At 37.3% G+C, this 4,292-nt stretch overlaps 1 non-coding gene across 1 annotated transcript; it reads left to right on the top strand.

Moving 5' to 3' along the window:
* Positions 1 to 288: 288 nt before the first annotated feature.
* Positions 289 to 396, top strand: LOC112745660 (small nucleolar RNA R71). The gene has a single exon (XR_003173577.1). It is a non-coding gene; the product is annotated as a small nucleolar RNA R71 (small nucleolar RNA).
* The last annotated feature ends 3,896 nt before the right edge of the window (positions 397 to 4,292 follow it).

Here is a 4,292-nt window from a genome sequence, read left to right as displayed (position 1 = left end):
CAGACTCTGAGAAATCATATTGACTTGCTGAGTTAATATTTTGTTCTGAGCCAATATGGTATTCAGAGTATCAATTTCAAGAACTCCCTTCTTCTGAGGCGTCCCATTACTTACAGAATTCCTCTCAGAAGTGTACATGAACTGGTTATTAGCAACCATGTCAATGAGTTCTTGAGCTTCTGTAGGCATTTTCTTTAGGTGAATGGATCCACCTGCAGAATGGTCCAATGACATCTTTGATAGTTCAGATAGACCATCATAGAATATATCCAGAATGGTCCATTCTGAAAGCATGTCAGAAGGACACTTTTTGGTCAGTTGCTTATATCTCTCCCAAGCTTCATAGAGGGATTCACCTTCTTTCTGTCTGAAGGTTTGAACATCCACTCTAAGCTTACTAAGCTTTTGAGGAGGAAAGAACTTGGCTAAGAAAGCCGTGACCAGCTTATCCCAAGAGTTCAGGCTATCTTTAGGTTGAGAGTCCAACCATACTCTAGCTTGTTTCTTACAGCAAACGGGAAAAGCATAAGCCTGTAGACCTCGGGATCAACCCCATTGGTCTTAACAGTATCACAGATCTGCAAGAATTCAGTCAAGAACTGAAAAGGATCTTCAGATGGAAGTCTATGAAACTTGCAGTTCTGTTGCATCAGAGAAACTAATTGAGGTTTAAGCTCAAAATTGTTTACTTCAATGGCAGAGATTGAGATGCTTCTTCCATGTAAATTGGAATTAGGTACAGTGAAGTCACCAAGCATCCTCCTTGCATTGTTATTATTTTCAGCCATATCATCTTCTTTTTCGAAAATTTCTGTCAGATTTTCTCCAGAGAGTTGTGCTTTAGCTTCCCTTAGCTTCCTCTTCAGAGTCCTTTCAGGTTCAGGATCAGCTTCAACAAGAATGTTCTTATCCTTGTTCCTGCTCATATGAAAAAGAAGAAGAAAGCAGAAAAGAAAATATGGAATCCTCTATGTCACAGTATAGAGATTCTTTTATGTGAGTAGAAGAAACTAAGAATAGAAGAAGGAAAAGATGAGAATCCAAACACAGGGGTGAGGATAGAAGTGTTAATGGATGAATAAATAAATAGAAGGAGATTAGAGATGAGAGAAGAATTCGAAAATTTAACAAAATAAAATAAAAATATTTTAAATTTAAAATTAAAATTCGAAAATTAAAATTGAAATTAAATTAAATTAAAATTAAAACAATTAGTTAATTAAAACGAAATTTTGAAAAAGAGGAAATGGATTTTCGAAAATTAAAGGTAGAGAGTTAGTTGGGTAGTTTTGAAAAATATATGATTGAAACAAAAAGATATGATTGCTTAAAAGAGATTTGAAATTTGTTTTTGAAAAAGATATGATTGAAATTGAAAAAGATATGATTGAAACAAAAAGATAAGTGGTGCACGAATTGTGAATCACACTTTTCACAACTAGTACCACTAACCAGCAAGTGCACTGGGTCGTCCAAGTAATACCTTACGTGAGTAAGGGTCGAATCCCACGGAGATTGTTGGTTTGAAGCAAGCTATGGTTATCTTATTATTCTTAGTCAGGAGGCCAACAACAGTGTTTTTCAACTTCAATTGTAAAGAGTCAAAGGGCATAAATATAAATACTTATTATGCAATGATGGGGAATATGTTGGGGTTTTGGAGATGCTTTGTCTTTTTTATTTCAGTTTTTCTCTTGTACTCCTCTTCACACACGCAAGGCTCCTTCCATGGCAAGCTGTATGTAAGGTGTCACCGTTGTCAATGGCTACTTCCGGTCCTCTCAGTGAAAATGGTCCAAATGCTCTGTCACAGCACGGCTAATCATCTGTTGGTTCTCGATCATGTCAGAATAGAATCCCTTAATTCTTTTGCGTCTGTCACTACGCCCAACAATCCCGAGTTTGAAGCTCGTCACAGCCATTCAATCCTTGAATCCTACTCGGAATACCACAGACAAGGTTTAGACTTTCCGGATTCTCATGAATGCCGCCATCAATTCTAGCTTATACCATGAAGATTCTGATTAAGAAATCTAAGAGATACTCATTCAATCTGATGTAGAATGGAGGTGGTTGTCAGGCACATGTTCATGGATTGAGGAAGGTGATGAGTGTCACAGATCATCACCTTCTTCATAGTGAAGCGCAAATGAACATCTTAGATAGGAACAAGCGTGTTTGAATGGAAAACAGAGATAATTGCATTAATTCATCAAGACGCTGCAGAGCTCCTCACCTCCAACAATGGAGTTTAGAGACTCATGCCATCAAAGAGTACAAAATTCAGATCTAAAAATGTCATGAGGTACAAAATAAATCTCTAAAAGTTGTTTAAATACTAAACTAGTAACCTAGGTTTACAGAAAATGAGTAGACTATGATAGATAGTGCAGAAATCCACTTCTGGGGCCCACTTGGTGTGTGCTGGGGTTGGGACTAAAGCTTTTCACGTGCCTGGGCTGTTTTGGGCGTTCAACGCTAGGCTGTAACCTGTTTCTGGCGTTGAACTCCAACTTGTAACGTGTTTCTGGCGCTGGACGCCAGACTGCAACATGGAACTGGCGTTGAACGCCAGTTTACATCGTCTATCCTTGAGCAAAGTATGGACTATTATATATTTCTAGAAAGCCCTGGATGTCTAATTTCCAACGCAATTGGAAGCGCATCAATTGGACTCCTGTAGCTCCAGAAATTCCATTCCGAGTGCAGAGAGGTCAGGATCCAACAGCATCAGCAGTCCTTTTTCAGCCTGAATCAGATTTTTACTCAGCTCCCTCAATTTCAGCCAGAAAATACCTGAAATTACAGAAAAAAACACAAACTCATAGTAAAGTCTAGAAATATGAATTTTTCCTAGAAACTAAAAAAAATATACTAAAAACCAACTAAATCATACTAAAAACTAAGTAAAAACAATGCCAAAAAGCGTATAAATTATCCGCTCATCATAACACCAAACTTAAATTGTTGCTTGTCCCCAAGCAACTAAAAATAAAGTAGGATAAAAAGAAGAGAATATACAATGAATTCCAAAAACATCTATGAAGATCAGTCTTAATTAGATGAGCGGGGCTATTAGCTTTTTGCTTCTGAACAGTTTTGGCAACTCACTTTATCCTTTGAAGTTCAGAATGATTGGTATCTATAGGAACTCAGAATTCAGATAGTGTTATTGATTCTCCTAGTTCAGTATGTTGATTCTTGAACACAGCTATTTTATGAGTCTTGGCCGTGGCCCTAAGCACTCTGTTTTCCAGTATTACCACCGGATACATACATGCCACAAACACATAACTGGGTGAACCTTTTCAGATTGTGACTCAGCTTTGCTAAAGTCCCCAATTAGAGGTGTCCAGCGTTCTTAAGCGCACTCTATTTTTTTGCTTTGGACCTCGACTTTAACCGCTCAGTCTCAAGTTTTCACTTGACACCTTCACGCCACAAGCACATGGTTTGGGACAGCTTGGTTTAGCCGCTAAGGCCAGGATTTTATTCCTTTAGGCCCTCCTATCCACTGATGCTCAAAGCCTTGGATCCTTTTTATTACCCTTTCCTTTTGGTTTTAAGGGCTATTGGCTTTTTTTGCTTGCTTTTTCTTTTTCTTGCTCTCTTTTTTTTTTTCGCATTTTTTTTTCTGCAAGCTTTGTTCTTCACTGCTTTTTCTTGCTTCAAGAATCATTTTTATGATTTTTCAGATTATCAAATAGCATTTCTCCTTTTTCATCATTCTTTCAAGAGCCAACAATTTTAACATTCATAAGCAACAAATTCAAAAGACATATGCACTGTTCAAGCATTCATTCAGAAAATGAAAAGTATTGCCACCACATCAAAATAATTAAACTATTTTAAAATTCGAAATTCATGTACTTCTTTTTCTTTTTCAGAAAACAATTTTCATTTAAGAAAGGTGATGGATTCATAGGACATTCATATCTTTAAGACATAGACACTTAGATACTAGTGATCATATAGTAAAGACACAAACATAATTAAACGTGAAGCATAGTAAACGGAAAACAGGAAAATAAGAACAAGGAGATTAAGGAATGGGTCCACCTTAATGAAGGTGGCGTCTTCCTCTTCTTGAAGAACCAATGGTGCTCTTGAGCTCCTCTATGTCTCTTCCTTGCCTTTGTTGCTCTTTCCTCATAGCTCTTTGATCTGCAGTCAATTGCTCTACCACTGAATTATGGAAAAACAAAAGCAATACTTTTACCACACCAAACTTAAAAGGTTTGCTCGTCCTCGAGCAAAAGAAGAAAGAAGTGGAGAAGATGGAGGAGATGGAA

The sequence above is a fragment of the Arachis hypogaea genome, chromosome 14 (assembly GCF_003086295.3).
Source record: "Arachis hypogaea cultivar Tifrunner chromosome 14, arahy.Tifrunner.gnm2.J5K5, whole genome shotgun sequence".
Lineage (NCBI taxonomy): Eukaryota > Viridiplantae > Streptophyta > Magnoliopsida > Fabales > Fabaceae > Arachis > Arachis hypogaea.
The sequence above is the reverse complement of the archived record's forward strand: the minus strand, read 5'-3'. Positions and strand labels throughout refer to the sequence as shown.